The sequence below is a fragment of the Triturus cristatus genome, chromosome 6 (genome assembly GCF_964204655.1).
Source record: "Triturus cristatus chromosome 6, aTriCri1.1, whole genome shotgun sequence".
In the NCBI taxonomy this organism is placed as follows: domain Eukaryota; kingdom Metazoa; phylum Chordata; class Amphibia; order Caudata; family Salamandridae; genus Triturus; species Triturus cristatus.
The window spans coordinates 468,249,335-468,270,724 of NC_140589.1; the positions used below are offsets into that span (position 1 = coordinate 468,249,335).

The 21,390-nt window shown below is 41.2% G+C and overlaps 1 protein-coding gene across 2 annotated transcripts in view; it reads left to right on the forward strand.

The window, feature by feature from the left end:
- Positions 1-11,832: 11,832 nt before the first annotated feature.
- Positions 11,833-21,390, forward strand: part of PHF3 (PHD finger protein 3) — a 640,592-nt gene continuing 631,034 nt past the window's right edge. The window contains exon 1 of one of the 2 annotated variants that reach the window (XM_085610899.1): positions 11,833-12,033. The gene's annotated coding sequence lies outside the window, so the exon portion shown is untranslated. The remainder of the gene's footprint in view (positions 12,034-21,390) is intronic. The other variant, XM_085610900.1, reaches the window with a different exon arrangement.

The following is a 21,390-nucleotide window of genomic DNA, read 5'->3' on the forward strand; positions in this document are numbered from 1 at the left end:
TTTCTATAAAAATTTCCCCTAATACATTAGCATCTTTAGCTGGATTCAATTCTTTATTCATGGGCAATCGTCCAAGAATATTATCTATATTAGACAAATTATACTCTAATTTTCCTACTTGATAAAATATACTAGTTAAAACGCTACATGTTATTCCATAAGTTGCTGGGAGGTGATGATAAGTCACCCCTTCTGAAACAGATGCAGGTAATTGCATACATACGTAGCAATCCCTTACGTCCATTGTTTATACATATTCATACAATAATTTTGAAAACACATTGCTAGAAAAATCAGTTATTGACCTATCCTGGTGCATATGGTCAGTGCTTGTTCTAACTGGTATTACCTTCTGTGAGCTTTTCACTATGTTAGTCATATTCTCAGTATGTCCCGTTAGTGTATCTAAAGTTACTTTGAAAGAGATCAAAAGAGCGAGTACGCTTCAAAGAAGCATTAATAGTCCTGTACAACAACAACATGTCTTGCACCATCTTCTCATGAAAGTACATCTACTCTTGTTATCATCTATGTTAGCCATCTTGTTAGAATTAACCGTGTCTTTTGACTTAGCCTCTTCTACTCCGCCTCTTGTAGCTTTCCCACAAGAGCTAAGACCTTATCAGGTGATCCAAATACTTCAATTTCTTATTCAATCCTGTGTATTCCTACAAGGACCTGTTTGAAATTACTCAGCTTGGCCTCTTGTCGTTTTTCACTTCTTTCTCGTCATCCACATACAGGATTTCCTGATCTTCCGCTTCTTCTCCAATGTCGGATAAGATAACTCTCAGGATTTCCCCTTTTTCTTCTTCTTTTATCAATCTCAGTAAAGTCTCCTCTGGATTTCCTTGACTATGTACCTCTTTTCCTTGTTCAGGCAGTGCCACGTACGTCCATTCAGGTGACTTATACTTCTGGTTTGGTTTTCTTGATCGTTTGTTTGCTTCAGACACTTCTGTTTCTCCCTCTTTTTCTGGTTACTTCATTCACTTGTTCAGCTTCTGAGGGTTTGACTCGTGTCAATCGATATCTCAGTTTCTTAATTTTGTTTGGCCAAAGATCTCCTTTAGCATTTCTTGTTGTTTTGCCGTCTTTACTGTTTCTTTCCTCAATCCAAGTTCTCTTTCTTAGAACTCGACCCTCTGGTATTTCAGTTTCACTGTCCTCAGATTCTGTCTCGTTTGACTTTTCTTTTTCAGTAATCTCTTTTTCCACCTATTGGGTTGGCCCTACTTCTGTCCCTCCTCGGGTCTCCGGCACGCAATTTTCCTGCTGACTACTCGTCCCTTCACCTAGCTGGGTGTTGCAGTTCCCTACACCTCCTCGGGGTTTTTCCGCAATCTGTCCCTCTCTTTCTGTGACTGTCCCTTCTTCTCCTTCCAATATTTTCTCAGGTGGAACTTCTTCTACTCTCTCATTTGGTGTAAATGTTACTTCTGACTGGACATTCTTTTCTTTTCTTTTCTTCTTTCTGTGTTCACCATTGGCGTTTTGCTCATCTCCAGAATCTGAACCATCTGAAATCTGCAATCTTTTCCTCAGAATTTCTTCTCTGGGAGTCTGAACTAGTCTTGGCTCATTTTCCCCCCTTTCAGGATTTTCTTTTGACTTTATATTCTCATTGCTTGACTCATCACTTGATTCTGATTCATCGAAATCTTCTTTTCCAATACTGTCTGCTGAATTTGGAACTCTCAAAGTGTGACTTGCATGTATCCAGTTTTTCAGTCCAGCACACTTCACAGCAGTTGTTGTGGTCAAGATGACTTGCCTTGGCCTTCCCCACCTTGGAACCAGGCAATTTCTTCTTCTGTGGACTTTTATTCTCACCCAGTCCCCTGGGCTCAAATCATGGGCTGGTTTCTTTTCAAGTGTGGTGGCATCCGCTCCAACCTGGTGAAACACAGAATGAACTGCGTCAGCCAGGCCTTTACAGTAATCCAAAATCATGTCATCAGTTATAGTCATCAGCTTGTTGACTGGTACAAACACGTGTCTCATGGCGCGTCCTATGATGATCTCGTGTGGACTCAAACCTGTAGTTCTGTCTGGAGTAGACCTAATGGTCATCAAAACCAAAGGCAAGACATCAGGCCATTTCATACCTGTGGCTAAACACATTTTCCCTATTCTGTTTTTGATAGTACCATTCATTTGCTCGACCACACCAGAAGCCTCTGGTCGGTAGGCACAATGCAGTTTTTGTTGTACACCCAATGCTTCACAAATCAATTTCATGATCTCATTGTAGAAATGTCCTCCTCTGTCTGATTCTATGGTTATTGGGCACCCGTACCTTGGGATGAATTCCCTCAACAATAGCTTGGCCACTGTGATTCCATCATTTCTTCTGGTTGGGTATGCTTCCACCCACCTAGAGAACAGACAAACTACCACCAAAACATACCTTAGTTTGTTATAAGGGGGCATTTCAATGAAATCTACTTGCATTCTGGTGAAAGGTCCTCCCTCCCGGCCTATGGTCCCTAGACTCACCACAGTTTTCCTTCCAGGATTGTACTGTTGACATATCAGGCATCTTTGACAGAGACTTTCTGCTATCAACCTGAATTTTGGATTGTACCAGGTCTGCTTAAAAGCCCTTATCATGGCATCCCTTCCCAGATGTCCTTGGCCATGATACATCCGTGCCATGGTTGACATCAGGCATTACTGGTCTTCCATCCCGATAGACCCACACATGATCCTTTTCCCTGGGTGTACAACCTGCTTTTACCCACTGCTTCATTTCCTCATCAACTGCTTCATCCTGCAACTGCCTCACTTCATCCCATGTTCCCACAACGTTAGTAAACATTATGGAGCAAGAAGACATTTCCTTTTCTTTTGACCGATTAATTGAGTATTGGTTTCGGGCACAATACTGAGCCATGTCATTCGCAAAGCGATTCCCCGTAGTGATGTAATCACTACCCTGCCCATGAGCAGCACATTTCACCACAGCCAATTCTTTGGGCATGTGTATTGCCTCAAGCAATTTTCCAACCACTTCTGCATTCCTTATGGGATTTCCACTTGAGGTCAGGAAACTTCTTTGTAGCCACAATTGGCCAAAGTCGTGGATGACTCCGAAGCCATACTGGCTATCAGTCATCACAGTCACTCTCACATTCCTCCCAATTTTGCATGCTTTTGTCAATGCCACTATTTCTGCTACTTGAGCGGATTTAACTCCTTTCAAGATTGATGCTTCTATAACTGCTGAAACTGTGCATACTGCATATGCTGCGCTCAACACTCCTTCATCTGTTCTCAGACAGGATCCATCCACAAAAAACACATAATCACTTTCTGGCAGTGGCAGATCTCTTATGTCAGGTCGAGGTTTCGTGCAGTAGTCAAGCACATCCAGACAATCATGATCAACGTCCTCTCTTATCTCCACTCTCTCTGCATCAGGTAAAAGTGTAGCTGGATTCACATTCACACATCTTTCCAGACTCACATTGGTTGCACCTAGAATGACCTTTTCATACTTAGTCAGCCGACTATTTGACATGAACTGTGTTTGACTCCTTGTTAAAAGGATCGCCACACTATGAGGTACAAACACTCTTACTGGATACCCCATCACGATTCCCTCACTCTGCTCTAGGCTTCGGCATGTAGCCGCTACTGCTTTTAGACATCCTGGCAGACCTATCGCCACTAGATCTAACATTGACGAGAAATATGCCACTGGTCTCCTTTGCCTTCCATGTTTCTGTATTAACACTGAGAGTGCACATCCGTTTCTCTCACTACAGTATAGTTCAAATTCTTTCTCTTAATCTGGCATGCCCAGAGCTGGGGCTTCACAAAATCTGTTCTTCAGCTGTTTGAATGCTGCCAATTCTTCTTTGTTTAGTTCAAGAGGGTCTTTGACCTCACTTTTCGTCAATTTTACCAATGGTTTGGTAATCAGGGAAAAGTTACTTATCCACTGACGACAGTAACCAACCATTCCTAAAAACATTCTCAACTCTCTTTGGGTCATTGGAGCTCTCATTCCTCTAATGATTCTGACCCTGTCTATGGTTACTTTTCTCAGCCCTTTTTCGATAGTGTGACCCAAATATTGTACTTCTTTTTTACAGTATTGCAATTTTGTCGGAGATACCTTCAGTCCTCCATCTGCCAAATGATTCAACAAAGCTATGGTGTCTGTTTCACAGGCCTCACGTGTCTTTGACGCCACCAATAGGTCGTCAATATACTGGACCAAAACTGAATTCTCAGGCATGGTAAGACATTCCAGGGATTTCTTTAGCAACTGATTGAAAATGGAGGGGCTCTCTGTGTACCCCTGTGGGATTCGGCACCATGCCAAAATACGCTCTCCAAACCGAAATGCAAAAAGCGGCTAGCTGTCATGATGCAACGGAATGGAAAAGAAAGCATGACACAAATCAATTACTGTGTACCATTCTGCATCATGAGGAATCTGATACAAAATTACTGAGGGATTTGGAACAATGGGACAACATGATACAACAATCTTGTTAATCTTTCTCAAATCTTGCACAATCCTGAACTTTCCACTCGGCTTTTTCAGTCCCATTATAGGCGAATTACATGGACTGCTCAATATCTCCCTTAACACTCCTTGCTGGATCATTTTCTCAATCAAAGGGGTTACTCCTGCAATTATTTCAGGTGTCAGTCTGTATTGTGGAATGCTTGGGTAAACTGCTCCTTCCTTTACAGCGATTCTTACTGGGTCTACATTTCTCATCAGGCCTACATCTTCTCCAGTGAAATCCCAGACGGCTGCCTTTACTGTCTGTTTCAATTCTGGGGGCAATTCATCTGGATTGAATACTGCATAGGTTCCAGCAACCTCACACTCTCTGTTAGCTATGGTCATCTTATACAGAACATCTTCATCTGGTGTTTCAAAGGCTATTCCGTCTGGTGTATAGAATATGGTGCAATTCATTTTGCACAACAAATCCCTACCTAGTAAATTCACAGGACTGGTGTCACACACCACAAATCGATGCATGTCTGAGAATTTACCTATTCTGACCTCTACAGGTTCAGTAAGGTACGTTCTAATCTGGGTGTTTGATACACCAACTACTTGGATTGTTTCATCCGAAAGAGGAAGATTTTTCACATCTGCTGATCTGACAGTGGATCGTGTAGCTCCAGTGTCTACTAGAATAGTAATGTTTTCATCATTAACTTTCCCATCCACAAATTGTCCTGTCTGATCTATCTCTAGAGATGCGCCAAGTACGCACCCTGCTTCCTCTTTTCGGCACCGTCAATAAATCTCTTCTGACTCACTCTCGTCATTTTACAGCCAATACTGTGACACAGCGCTCGCGCGTTGTAGTTTGTTTACCTGTTCTTCAGTGTAGAATCCCGTCTCCTTACTATATTTCTGGGTATTCCGGCTCTGTGGTAAGGGCGGTTTTGGCACCTGATTCTGTGGATTAACAGCCTTCTGCTGTTGCGGCGGTGGGCCACTCCCCTCACACTGCACCTGTGGATTCAATGACGGATTTTCATTATTAGTACCTGGTGGATATTTACACTCGGATTTCCAGTGCCCTAATCTCCCGCAATTGTGGCATGGGAACTTCTTCTTTGCTTCTTCTATATTACCCTTTCCTTTTCCTGGGCCAAATCTTGATTTAATGCCTGGATTATTAGCTTGTTCTACCAGCTGAGCTTCCTGTCTCTCTGCAACCTTCACTTGAGCCCACATTGCCTTTTCTTTTAGTTTTCGCTGCTTTGCCTCAATCTCATCACTAAAGTATTTAGCATGCCTTAGGATCTCATCTATTTTCTTGCTCTGCCAGTCCACGGTGTGCTGCTTAATCATGTCCCCAATTTCGGGACGCAGACCATACACAAATCTGTACACAAAATGACTCAGGTCCTTTTCTCCCAGACTGTCATCCCCACTAAACTGTTTGAAAGCTAAAATTACCCTCTCATAGTATGCGTGGACTGACTCTTTCACTTCCTGATGTGTTCGATCTATTTTAACCCAGTCTGTTTCTTTTGGAGGCACTTTGTTTTTCAAGAATATCATATCCTGTTCATATTTCTTCATTACCTCTGGGTCTGGGGCTCCTGTTTTGGGATCTCTCGGGTATTCTTTGGTTGCCCAATCTATGACTATCTTGCATTCTGCCCACAAGTCTGCTGGCACTATTATATCAAACAGACTATTCAGATCAATCCACAGCACTTTTGACAATTTAACGAATCTGTCTACCTGTCTGTACCACTCGACCGGCTTTTCCCGTAATCGAGGGAAGTCATTTGTAAATGACAGAATGTCCTGTCTGGTCCATGGGACATGCACATATCCCCCTCCTGGAATCTCTCTCATAGGGAACTCTGTCACCACCTTCTCCTTTTCTCTCACAGGAAATACTGGAAATGTTCTGTCTGAGGTGTCATCCTGCTTCCTATACCACCTGCTCTTCCATTTGTCCACATCTCCCCATTTCCTCAATACGGTGATTATGTCCCTAATCTGCCCTATTCGTCCTGCAGCGTTCAGATTCTCAATGTCTTTTTCTGTGAAATCCACTCGGTATGGCTTCTGTAAAGCTTTTACCTTGTCCATGTCAATTCCCATTTCACTTGCTATTTCTGCTAGTCTGTCATGTAAATTCTTTGCTCTCCAAGTGACACTTTTGCACAAAAACAGTAATTCCTCATTTTGGTAATTTTTCAGCTTTTCTGTGGGGATGGTCCCTACAATCAATTCTTCTAACACCATCCGTAATTTTGCCACATCAACGGTATGAGATTCTTTTTCTTTATCCTGCAAGCCCTTCAGCCATTCATTCAATTCGTCGGTAGTTATACTCACTGATTTCTCTACATCCCCTGGTTCCGTCAATCTCTGTGGTTCTAATATTGATCCTCCTACCATTCTGCTTCTCTCGGCAGTATCAGGACAATAAAATGGGTTCTTTGACACATACAATTCACTTTTACCCATAGTATGTCCCCAGGAATTCTCTTTTGCTCTCCTTAGGGGCTGTTCTTCCTGTCTATTGTTCACATACGGGACTGTTAGTCCGTGCTCACTGTCTTTCTGCTTCTCAAAAATAGGCATAACAGGACCTATGGTCACAGGGACTGTAACTGCTTCTAGATTTTTCGTCAATTCTCTTATTTTCTCTGTCAGTTCTAATGTGGTTTTTGCTAGTTCCCTAGAATTTTCACTCTCTGCCCTATTTTCCTTTCCCCGTTCCCTAAGAGAATTCCTGCTTTTTACTTCCGGAGTCACAACTTCTGTCTTAATGATTCTCAGAGTCTCCCTCACTGGTGTATCTGCGGTTGGCGTTTCTGTTTCCTGCCTGTACGGAGGTGGGCTTTTGAAAAACATATCATCTAGGACATCATCATCTGTCTCGTTGGCCCCATACCTCCGGGTTTCTACATGATTTTTCTTTTCTAGGCATTTCCTTCCCTCACTTTCCCCTACAGTTCTCACTGTAAACAATCCTTCAGTCATACTTGCGTCTCGCCACCTTCTCATTCGGTCACAGTGAGTTTCGCGATCATTGGGCCGTCCGAACATGTATCGGTACCTGCTACTATTTCTCTGCTTTTCTCGCTCATGCATTTCATCTTCCCACTCTGTCAATGCCTCAAATTGCGTAGGCCTAGGTCGCGGATCTAAGCTCATCATCCTCTCCCGTAAATTCCTTAATATTGCCAAATTAAAGGACTCATCCTCTGGAAACGCTAAAACTCCGTCTTCCTTTGTATACTTCGCCCAATTGTCTAACCAGATGCAAGTATGGTATCCATATTTCGCAACCATAAAGGATGCGGGGGTCTTCGCTGGGGGAAGTAACTGTCCTTCCCTAGTCACAATCTCTTTGTCTTTCACAAACCAATTTCTTAAATTACTGAACATAGATTTTTTCTTTTTCTCGGGTGAATGATAATACATCTTCCTTTCTTTTGTGAACCCTCTAGTCTTTACTGCAACTGTACGATCTTTAGTCCAATAGTAACGCGACTCTTACTCACGCACCAATCCTAGCGCGTCTACGTCACTGTCACAATCTCCAATCCTTGCGCGACTCACACTAACGCACCAATCCTGGAGCGTCTTCGTCACTGACTAGTTGTCCAATCCCAGCGCGATCCTCCTGACGTCAGCAGTCGCTGCAGCAGCTCTTGCTCCTGACTCCTGTCTTCAGTCTACCCCTCCTTTACAAAACTACTCGGTAGACTTTGTTTCAATTTTACAATACTTGTTAGTTACAACATACAAACATCTCCATTGTCTGCTCCGCTAACCACAGAATAGCAAAAGACCTTTCCCACGAGAATTCTGTTTTCCCGAGAGCAGCGCTTACCTCTGCCCTACTACAGAATCATTACGTCCGTTGGTAAAGTAGCGCATCCCTCTACTTCACCCTTCTATCAAGCATCAAATAACTGTTTTCTCCGGAATTAAAACACATAGGTGGAAACGCAATGCTCCTGAGAAATAAATCCAGAGTTCCGCAATCAATCCGGATGCTATTTTCATTCACGCACTTTCACGCAAGAAAATATAGTTCATTCACACAGAATCCTGCCTTTTCCGAGAACAGCGAACAGTCTGTCCTACTACAGAATTATACCATACGTTAACAAAGCAGCGCTTACCTCTACTTTGTCCTTCTAACAAGCTCAGAGAACACCTGCTACCTTTTCAGTGATAAGCGTTATCGGCATACCAATTGGTTTCCTGGTACCTAAGACCAAAATTTCACAGGTAACCCTTTGCTATCATTCACACCTTCCTCACACAGAAATATTACTAATGGCAACACACGGTAATGCTACCGAATCGAACCCAGACAATGCGCCGTGCAACTTCAATTGTCACACGTTTCTCCCGTGTACCTACGGGCAACCACAATCCCGTCCTTCCCGAGAGCAGCGATTTACCTCTGCTCGACTACGGAACTGTCATCAATTCCCGACTTCCTACCTCCCAGAAGCCGTACAGACAACATAAAACTCAATACAACTTCAACATATAGTGTTAGTACATATATCAATACCAATCAATAATCGATAAGCTATATACATGCCAAATCATCAAACCAAAACATTAAAAACCATCTCTAGCTACCAGAAATACTGGTGCAGTTCAGAACACAAAATCTTCCCCTGCTTCCACGGACAGAATGATTTCTCAGTCACACGCACATACACACATCACACGCTGGTGGGGCCCATAACACCAACATTCATTCTCTCAAACTATCCGTGCCTACAGGGAGATCTCCGATCTCGATCTACAGTTATTCACTTGGATAGAGGAAAACCACTTTACTGAATTACCCTAACAGTTCCTCCATCCGGAGGCCAATTGGATCATTTAGTTGATTTAGAATTTGATGACTCTTTAATTCTCCAATTAATCAATAAAACATTTCAAGAAATAATCAACCGACACAGTTCTTCAAATAATGATTTTCTTTATCTAATTAAAATGCAGGTTAAATCCTAATAATGCCATATTATCTTTTGTCATATTTACCTATTCTGGCTAATTGTCGTTTTCTAAGTCAGAACTGGTCCTCAGAAAGTTCATCAGAGTTCTAAAGTCTCCGTCCTCTTCCGTCAGCATAAGGATCTCTAGCGAAGAGCAGCAGCATAGAGTGTAGCATGGGAGAGTCTCGCAAATTCCCTCTCTAGACTACTATTATTTATACTAAAATTTACATATAATAGTAACATTTTCTTTATTCCCAGGTCACGGATTGGCTGAATTCAACTACGTCTCAATACATTTAAGAAACATTCTCAAATTTTCACATGTGGATGAAGATCAATTTTAGGCGTATGGGAAAGGCTGTTCCCAGGTCAAGAAAGTATCAGTCTATTGTAAATAGGTGGCTTTTGTTAGTTCATTTTTCCACATTGGCAACAATTGCTTCACGTTCAGGGACATTGGCACCTCGCCCAGGGTAGTCTTCATGGGCCTGGTCTGTCGGGTCATGGAAAGGACAGGAACGAAGTCAGTGCAGGCGACTTTCTCCATTGCTTAATTTATGAAGTTATGTACTTTAGTTAGGATTCAGTCGGCAGCCATCTTTTGGTAGGCCAGAATAGTCAACTTTAAGCAAAGAAACACAAAATCGTAATTAATACATAGAAATGATTAAAACAGTGTTATTCTCTTGCTAATACCCTTACGTGTATGTATTTATCTAGCCATATGCAACATTCAAAGACGTTAATGCTGGTTTATTTAAGCGCAAATCACATTAACACTGCTCAAGCAACACTTATCATTATAATATGCATACAAACTTAGTTCACTTATTATTTTAGCCATGCAAATGCATTCCCACGTGTATTCTCTTGGTTAATAAGGTTGGTTTAGTACCATCACATCAATCAATTAATTTATTAGAATTAATTAATTAATTATTATTTGTTTTAATATAAACTTATATAAATGGATTGGGTATATAAAAAGAAAACATTTTACCCGCTCCATCAATAGCGGGTCTCTGAAGCGGCCTGGAGATTCTTTTACTTCTTGGTAAAGGAGCCCCCCCTCATTGGGTCTTCTTGTTTGTTTCTCTTCCTCACAAGTAGAGGAAACGAAATCAGTAGCAGCATACGAAGGCCACCACTTACTCAATCCAGAAACCCTCAGCCTGCCCAGGGTAGGGCAGCTAGCACAGCACAGCAAATCCCTCGCCCATAGGGAACCAATATTTATTAGACTGTCTTATTAAATAGCATAGACTGTGTCCTGTTTATTCACGGTGTACAATTAAATGGCAGATTACTTTCGATGTATTAGGGCGTCTTAAAATGCAGAGAACTTCAACCCATTCAAACTAATGGAAACGGACAGTGCAAACATAGCTGAACGGATTACCCAGTTCTATGTGTAAAGTGGGGATCATATCAATGAGGTGGCTTGCCAGACACCTACTAACAAATGCGGTCCATCCTAGCGTTATTCTGAGTTTTCTGCGCCTTGTTTGAGTCATGCAATAAGTCTGTGTTCTGCTCTGTTTTTCAGTTGCGTTCCTGCTAGTCACTGGTGGCAGTTGAGTGACAGCTGATTATAATGACATTTTGAACCTCTTCCAAGCTGCTTTATCTATTTTCTGCAATTTAAGCAAGAGTCTGATAAATGGAAGTCGTTTATATTTCTTACGGTTTGCAGCAGTTAACTTAGCTTCTCGTTCCTCAAATACGTGCAATTTCTTATATTGTTTCCCTCGTTTTCATTGCTTGATATTGCTTACGAGGCAGTGCCACTCATAGTTGTTGAAATCCTAATTACTCTGAAATTATTAAAAAGTCACACCTAGCAATCTGAAACCTTGGCAGCTATGACACTGAAACAAATGTATTTCCTGTTTTAAAAAATAGGGAGACCTGCAATACAACTGGTCTGTTGACATGTAGTTTTGCTTGTATCTTTTATATAGCACAAACTCGACCCGAAGGTATTGGAGCGCTGTATCAACATATCATATTCAGGTACGGGGAGATTAGACAATTTGCCTAGAATCACAGAATGCGGACGTAACCCCGAGGCTCGAACCCTGGTTTCCAGCACCAAAGTCGGCAGTCTAGCCGACAGACCACTGCATCCTCTCCCCATGTGTGTAATGCACAACGGATATATACTGCAAATCTCTGTACCGTGGTCTGGCACGGTCGCACCTTAACTTAACAAATAAATATAATACATAATAATAAAATCGCGAGTGACTGGGCTAAACTAAAAGTGTAATTTTAGCGATGGAGATTCTTCAGACCCACGCGCACGCGCCTTTCCAACTTTCCATACTGCGCATGCTCAGTGCCCTTCCCACACTCGCACGCTCGAACTTCCTGGCCACTGCACGGTAAACAGTGAGGTCACGTGACTCGGCCTTGCTGCGGGCTTCGAGCTGCTGATGGCTGCGGAGAGTGAGCCGTGGGGGAGGAGGGCTGAGCGCGCTGGGGCCCGGTGGCGGTCATAGAATGAGACAGACGGGGCACAACCAAAGCGCCCTTTAAGAGCTGTGTCAGGTGAGTGTTGTGATTGTGTGAGTAAAGGTCACCGTTACGGGAGAACTCGATCTGTAACAGTTTCCCCTCTTCCCGTGGCCATTGAGCCTTCTCTCCCTGCGAAGAGATCCCCTCTCCGAGCCAATTATAGGATCTGTGAAAGCGCATTCCTTCCCTTACAAGAGGCTGCAAAAAGTGGTCTTTTTGCAAGGGCAAGTAATCTTGTTTCTAACAGTGGGCGTGGTATTTCGATCGCTGCACACTACCACCCCCCCGTTGCTGGGCGGCTCTTTTCTTGATGATATTGCTGCACGCTTGTGTCCGCGATGGGACTGCCTTAACCACACGAGGTCGCCAGCTGTTGTGACCGGATTTCCACTATCACTTCTTATCTGCGTTATTTTAGGGGTGTTCTCTTTTGATGGTTCACGTTGGTACTCTTTCCCCCCCCCCCAACTCACTAGCTTGATGTGTTTTTATGCCCACCTTTATTGGAGCTCGGACCCTGCACACTCGTTTGCCGGACGTGTTCGTTCATTGAGTGATGTAATTCAGACGTCAGTACCCTCCAGACCCAGTTGCAGTATGATAAGGATAGGTTCTGTTCTCCCTTTTGGGTCTTATTTTTACAATTGTTTTCTTTATTAACTACATCGGTGTTGTGTGCGGAAGCGACTTAAACAAGGTTTTAATGTAGTCTCTTGGCTACTTGATTGCAATGTGTAGGTTTAAGTTTGTCCGATTGCTAGCTTACTACCTAGCAGTATACGTGTTGACATTTTGACATACACAAGGCCCAAAAACAAAAATGCATCCTATATACGCCTCTTTAAACAACCTCGGTCTGTTAGACTCTGATGAACACCGTTCGCAGTACGAAATACTGGCCTGCTTGCGAAATTCTAAGTCCCGCTTTTAGATGCAACTTGACAGGGATTAATTGATACTCCACACAATAATACAATTGCACAGGTGATTTATAATCACCAATACCTTCTTACGTATGTGGGGTGTGATGCATTAAATTAGCTCAAAGTTAGGCACACTTACAATTCCCCGTTCTTATTTGAGACAGACATACACGTGTCCCATTTGACATTGTGCTTTAATAGCTTCTCGTCATATGACCATTTGAATTATAGCGTTTTTAGCATATTTTCACACTGTAACTTTGCGGAGCATCACCAGTGTACAAAGTTGATGGAGGGTATGTTTATACTCCGACCTTTGTGGCAAGCATTTTGGGTTGCCTGTGATGGTCAGAAGGAGGTTTCAGCTTTTTGGTTGCATTCTTCCTAGATTGTACCAGTCATTTTTATGAACCCGTATCTCCACGGGATATCCCATTGACTTATGGTAGAGGTCCTGTCTCTACTCTAGGGAGGTGGTTTCCATATATTTGTACATGAATGGAACATTTTTTTGAGGCATTTACTAGTTTACCTCTGGTATGGGAGCCATAAGTTCATGATGCAAAAATGTATTGACCCACTAAAGGCACCAACAAGGTCCAAAATGTAGGCAAAAGAGAATTGGAAGAATGCCAATAGAGAGATCTATCTATAGCAGCCAAAAGCAAAGACAGCAAGCAGTTCTGGCATATTGTGGCTAAGGGAAGTAGGAGCCAGGTTATAGATGAAGATTAGTACGTCCAACCGATGTCCTAGGTAACATTTTTTAGTATACTTTACGCCGAAGAAACTTAAACAGGACTGGGGATAGATAATCCATTACAGGCAAGTAAAAACAGGGAATCCTGGGATATTGATATTGATTCTATTGACTTTAATTTGGAGGAAACTAGGCTAGCCCTTTCCACGCTTCAGAGAGGAAAGGCTCCTGGACTAGATAAATCCCTGGTGACCTTTTCCCTTCTGAAGTGAATGTATGGAGTGTTATCCTCAGTCTTTGTTTTAATGTTGTTTTAAATGGTGCACAGGTTTCTGATTCCGGGTTAGGGGCGGAGGTGGTCCCAAGTGCATAAAAAAGGAGACAAATATGATCCCACCAACTATAGGCCCATTAGCCTAATAGATATTTCACAAAAACGGTTTTGTAGGCGTTTGTTGGGGAGATTATATGGTTGGATCAAAGAGAACGAGATCCTCTCACCCCGCCAGGCTGGTTTTTGAGATAATACAGGTGCAATTGATTAGGTATTCAGGTTTTCAATAATTTTGTGGAAGTATGTGGTGATCAGAAATAAACGTGTACATTGTATTCATGGACTTACGTGCCCGCTTTGGTCTTATTCCCAGGGGAAAATTGTGGGCAGTTTTAGCGCAGTTTGGTGTTCCAAACTACCTTTTACAAACGATCATTAGGCTTCACCAGGTAAATTAGAAGAGGAGGCGAAAGGGTGAACTCGCAGAGCACATTAAGGTGGACAGAGGGGTATTGTAATTGTATTTATATAGCACATACTGCCCCATATGAGGTGTTGAAGTGCATTTTTGGCAAGTAGCACCCATTAATGATTAGTGGTGAATTAGTATTGTGAAATATGAATGTAAATTTTGTGGTGGATATGTTAGTTATTTGGATTGAGAAGGCTAGTGGAGGGATAGAAGCGGGAAAAAGGTTTGCATTTATATAGCGCTTGCTACCCCTGATGGGGTGTTGAAGCTCTTTTTCGGTGAGTAGCACGCGCCTCCAGAACCCATAAAGGATTACTAGTGAATTAGTAAAGTGAAATATGAAAATAATTTGAGTGGTGGATATGTTAGTATGTTATTTGGATTGAGAAGGAAGAGGGAAGGTTCTAGAAATTATTATCTTTTTTGGGGGAGTTTATAGCCGTAGGCGAGGGTTTGGGGTGAGTAAATGTCAGGTGGAGAGGAGTTAGTTTAGGGAAGTATGGCATTACTTTGAGTGGTGCACATGCTATTCTGTTTTTTGGATTGAAACAGAACAGTGGAGGGATAGAGAGAGATAAAGGAGGGAATAGTCTAGAATCTTTTTTTTTTGTTGAGTTCACGGCAGTAGGAGGGAGTTTAGGATGAGCAAAAGGGAGGTGGAGGGGGAAGAGTCAGTTATGGGTTTAGAAACGCTTGTTTAGGAGATCTGAATAATAAGAGGTACAAGATGATTCAATGATGGGTAGAGAAGGAAAGAGTCTAGAAAGGGTTATTTTGGGGATCATAGTAGTGGTATGGGATAAATGAGGGAGTGGTGGTAGAGGATATATTGATAGAGGTATAAGGTGAGAAATAGGGTAGTGGATAGGAAAGAGCAGTAGAACGAGGTTTGAGATGAGTCAGAGTGTTGAGATAGAGGATATATTGAGAGCAGTATAAGGTGAGAAATAGGGTAGTGCAGTGCTTCCCAAACATTTGACTCCTCAGGACCCCGATTGACTCACCACTGGAAGCCGGGGACCCCCAGCAATCTGTATGATTTAAATTTAAACATTGAAAGAGCAATTCGAAAAAAATAAACACAAATCTGCACACAAACCAAATACTCGAATTACTAAGGATTTTAGTATTTTATATTGAAAGAGTTCTGCCAGGGCCTGAGTGGAATCCCAAAGCAGCCCTGACAAATGTTTTCAGACCAGTCCCCATACAGTGCACACCAAGTGCAGTGAGTGGGCCTAACCACTACAAAGGGGGCTTTGGGAGGCTCCCCCCCCCCCCCCTCCCAAGAAAATTTAGGATACAATGGTGCATTCAACAACACATTTATCATTATATATTGAATTGCATTAGCTTTTAAAGAATAGTAAACGATGACCTTACTATGTACCAGGATACAACAATCTTTGTTAGGGTTCCTAAATGATTCCCTTATTATCACCCTCCAACAGTGCCACTCATCTCTCCATAGCCCCTCTGTCACATGTATTTCATTTGTTTTATAGCATCTCTCATACCATTGAAGGATATCAGAGCACTTTACATAACACACATATAGAGACAAGGAATCATACTTGTAAATCAGTGTAGAGAAAATGTTATTTAAGGCAAAGGGGACTACAAGGTGTAGGATTCACATGTCATTCATACTGGTTGGCATTTTTAAATAGCGCTTGGTCTGAAAAAGCACAAACTTAGGATGCAGAACATAACACAGTGGTTAGCATTGACTTTAACAATACAAATGTATTTCCACCCAAATAAACTCCTTTAGCAGCATCAGGCAAATGAAAGACTGGGAAAAAACATAAGTTTCTAGCTTGTACCATGCAGTGTGTAAAAGAACGTGAAACAGGAGTAAACCCGTTTACCCAGTTGAGACCGGGTGAATTATGGTAACAAAACGACAATGTCTCAACCATTAATTACAAACGCAGTTTAAAGTGAATGCATAAATCATGAAGGAAGGGAAACAGGAGACCAAGATAAGAAAAAAAAGCATTATTATTATGCAAATAGTTATAACAGCACTATATTACAATTGAATTAAAGTAGCCAAGAAACACACCAATTGTGTACTGACCGTGCTCAGTGCAAGTGATAAGTGCAGTGACACAAGTGATATATATACAGCGTGAAGCGGCGCAAAATGGAAACAAACAATAATTACAATCAAATAACATAAATACAATAAATAATTTGTTGTGAGGGTTTAATCCTATGGTGGCCGTAAATTACACTGGAATGTCGACGGCGTTTCGACCTTATTCAATTAAGACAGTGTAACCGTAGGGGAAAGACCCAATATACCCTTGAGGGCTTGGGCAAGTTTAAACAAAAAGGTAATGTGCCAACAAGGGATTTTGTTTAAAGAAATTGTATCTTTTTTTAGTTTTAAAAAATTAATTCGGAAATGAGTTCAAGACTGATACTCTACAACATGTTAATTAGCTGAATTAATCAAATATGAAAAACACACACGAGGTATCTATTTCGTGAAAAAATCACAAATCATTTTATATATGCAATCAATAAAAAGGAGTACAAATGAACAATTAAATGTGCGGTGTCACATGAAAAGAGAAAAGAATAAATGTTATCCACATTTCATGACACCAAGTATCTAATCCAAAAGGTAACACAGAGATCTATCTCTTATTAGGAGAGTAATCAACTGTACAAAGATGTTATGGATATAGATAGTGTAGTCGACGTTTCGGTCTGTAATGGCGTCAATCCGTCAGACCATCTTCAGGACAGTAGAGATTTCTAAAAAGGACTCTTGTGATTTATTGTATTCAGTCTAGGAAGAAGCAATTTTATCTCCTCCTCAAATGGATTGTGCTGATTCCGATCCTAGTTGGATGAGGATATTGCTTCCTAATATCTATGGAGGGGTAAAACAATACTGCAGGGCAGCACCATGAGTGTAATATTCTTGTTTGTCGAAAGGAAACGAATTCAACAACCGTCCGCAGGCAAGAACCCGGGTTCTTGCCTGCGGACGGTTGTTGAATTCGTTTCCTCTGTGATAGAAATTGTCATCACAGAGTTCCCAATAAAGAACCTTAAATCAGGAAGGATTGCCTCCCCCTTTCGACAAACAAGAATATTACACTCATGGTGCTGCAGTATTGTTTTACCCCTCCACATAAAACACTGTTTTTTAAAATGCATGGTACGCGTTCTTTGCAGCAGGCATATTAACCCTCACTCTCCAGCTGGTACATTATTTACTGGTGTTATCTTGACATATTTATTGTTGCTCGAAAACTGCTAATTCTGCAAGGAACTTTGCAATTTTTTTAAAACTGCTGCCTGCAGACCCCCTGGGAATGTGTCACGGACCCCTGGGGGTCCACAGACCCCAGTCTGGGAAACACTGGGGTAGTGCATTGGATATGCTGAATTAGAAGAAAAGTAATAAATATATAGATACATAAGTACATGGAACATGTTTGTGTGTGTGTGTATATATATATATATATATATATATATATTACCTACTGGCGGTCGCCAGTAGGTAGTTATAGTTAGGACCACGTTTCCATAGGAAAACCTCAACATTCTATTTTGAATAACTTTGGCGCCGGTCGACGAATCCTCGCGAATTTCTCAAAATAGGTGGGGCGCTACGCTCCGCTCCTACCCTGAAAGTCTCGGGGGGATTCGTCAAGCGGGGGCTGAGATAAAAGGGGGGTCCCAAAACGCGTTTTTCCCATGCATTTTTCCATAGGACCTTTAGAACGAGCTACAGCCCGAACGGCTGAACAGAATTACTAGAAATTTGGCAGAGAGGTAGTCCCTAGGTCAAGGAAGTGCCTTTTGTAGGTTTGGTGTAAATCTGTTCAGTAGATTCTGAGAAAATAGCCTTTAAATCAATATATATATCTGAGCCCGCTTACGGTACGCTTACCGTACGCTTACGGTAAGCGTACGGTGGCGTGCGCGAGCGCGATTCTGATTGGCTCTTAGATCTTAGTAAACATTCGAATCGGCAGAAACCAGGAAGCGGCGTCCGCCATTTTGTCTACCGCACTGAGTGTTATGTATCAAACATGATGGCCAAAAACATGTTACGGGGATGTTTTGACAACTCCCTCTCACATAGTCATGTTGAGGGAGTCCCCAAACATCCCCCAAGAGCAAAAACGGCATTATTTTTTTTTCGGCAATTTCGCGGGGTACGCTTACCGTACGCTTACCGTAAGCGTACGGTAAAAAAATAAAAATAAAAAAAACACTATCCACACTTTCTCCACCCCTTGTGCAAATGGTGGCCGTAGGCCACCATTTGTGCATGGCTTATCAGAGCACAGAAAATTTTCCCAAAAAATTTCAACAGATTACCTATCACAAGGAAGCGCATAATATGTCCTCCATGTGCGCACGGTGCGCGAAGCGCATCGTGCGTACATGGCCCATCTAGCGTAACGTGGGCACGGCACTAACTGCGTAAAGTGGGTGCGCGGTGCGCGAAGCGCACCGCGTGCTCACTGTGCGCGCACGGTGCGCGAAGCGCACCGTGCGCGCACGGAACGAACTGCGTTAAGTGGGCGCGCACGCCACGAATGGCGTAAAGTCACTTAGCATTTAAAAAACCGTACAAATTCACTGAAAAAACCATAGGTTTCACACACGTTATAGTTAGGAATTAGCATTTAAAAAACCTTGCAAATTCACTGAAAAAACCATAGGTTTCACACATGTTATAGTTAGCGGAAATTTTACTGATAAAAAACCAATGAAATTGCCCCGTTATAGTTAGTGCTGGCAACTATAACTCACGCGACCGCAATCTTCTGCTGATGACATATGTGTCTTTATGAAAAAAAAATATTTGTAATATATGTATAGCTAAAAATGTATGGAAGAAGATATGGGCAAATAAGTGTCTAAATACAGTATTAGCATCAGCAGAGGATTGCGGTCGCGTGAGTTATAGTTGCCAGCACTAACTATAACGGGGCAATTTCATTGGTTTTTTATCAGTAAAATTTCCGCTAACTATAACATGTGTGAAACCTATGGTTTTTTCAGTGAATATATATATATATACATTTTTTTTTTTTAAACAAGAGACGCGGCACTCAAAACTTGGCTTTTTAGCTTTTTAATGCAGTATTTACCACTCAGAGCAACGCGTTTCATCCTGCTCTCGGCTTTGTTCACGGTAAGTGAGTAATCATTTGTTTCTACTATTTATCCCATATTTGCCTCAATGTGGCATTATGGGAATTGTAGTACATATTTGTAATTTATTTAGAATAAAAAATGACAACACAAATTATTACATGTTTAAATATTTGCCACATATTTCCACAATGTTTAGCGTATTAACTTTAGCTTTATGGAAGTTTTATGCGTAGTATTACCCATTTGACAATATGTCTGAATCGGAGAACTGGCTAAGTAACCAACAAAAGGGTTTTAAAAAATGTAGTGTCTGCAAAGCCTGCAATATTGGTAAAAACAAAAACACCATCAATGATCCAAGTGGGCAAGTCATCAAAATTGAACAAAAAATCCTTTGTACATCAATTCATGTGGTATATGTTATCGAGTGTAAATGCGGAATGCAATATGTCGGAAGCACAGTGTGCATGCTGAAAAAACGGATTCTAGAGCATATAAGAGCCGTAAAAAATAAAGATATGTCATATGCAACAGCTAAGCATATGGCGTCCTGTCAAAAAAGTGACTGGAGAGCCATGAACTACTATGGGATACGGATGATACCCTAAGAAGAACGGGGTGGGAATAGGATGAAAAAACTGCGACAAACAGAATCACGGTTAATCATTAGACTAGAAACAAAAATCCAGAGGGTGATGAATTATGATGAACAACTGTTTGTACATCTAGAGTAAGAGGAGAGACTGTTTACCATTGATAAATACTGACCGTTTGCATTGGAAAATAAGCTGCTTGAAATCATGATATAAATAGCATTGATAAGGGGTACTATACCCCATGATGATGTGTTTACATAGAAAAGAATCATGAATTTAACAAGGTTAATGTATGCACTGAAGTGACCTCCGTTTTGTTTTAACGTTTGATACTATATCAATTTATTGCAAGCAAAAGAGAGTGCATACAAAAGAGCACAGGGAAATGCGCAAATAATACAGGTACTATACCATAATATTGTCAAATGGATAATACTACGCATAAAACTTCCATAAAGCTAAAGTTAATACGCTAAACATTGTGGAAATATGTGGCAAATATTTAAACATGTAATAATTTTTGTTGTCATTTTTTATTCTAAATAAATTACAAATATGTACTACAATTCCCATAATGCCACATTGAGGCAAATATGGGATAAATAGTAGAAACAAATGATTACTCACTTACCGTGAACAAAGCCGAGAGCAGGCTGAAACGCGTTGGTCTGAGTGGTCAATACTGCATTAAAAAGCTAAAGAGCCAAGTTTTGAGTGCCGCGTCCCTTGTTTCAAAATTGAAGAAAATTGGGCCAGGATCCGGCCCCAACGCTGAGCACCCGTGATCGAGCGCGTGGGAGTAAAGGATCACATTGCTGACGAATATATATATATATATATATATATATATATATATATATATATATACATACACACAAGCATAATGCAAGGTAATATATGTTGAATAAAGATGCATTTAATAAACTCCAACTTTCAAGTGTTGCTGTACTTACATTATTTTTTCTTGTTATTCAATAGTGAAGCAATTGTAGATAAATAGTTATGATAAAAGATTTACTTATTAATGCAGTCACTTATATATATGTTAAAATAAAGAATAAGGTAACTATCAGTAATATGTACATTTGTTAAGCAGAACTAACAAATATATTTTTAAAAGCATAATTACTATACACGTTTATGCAAAGCAATACACATATAGGTACATATCTATAGTCCAAATAAATGCTTATATACAGTGTAACTGTGTTCTCAGTTACTGTGTAACTGAGAATAGCAGGAGAAGTTTAGGAAATAAAGGATTTGGGAAAGCCCTTTCCTGTGAAACC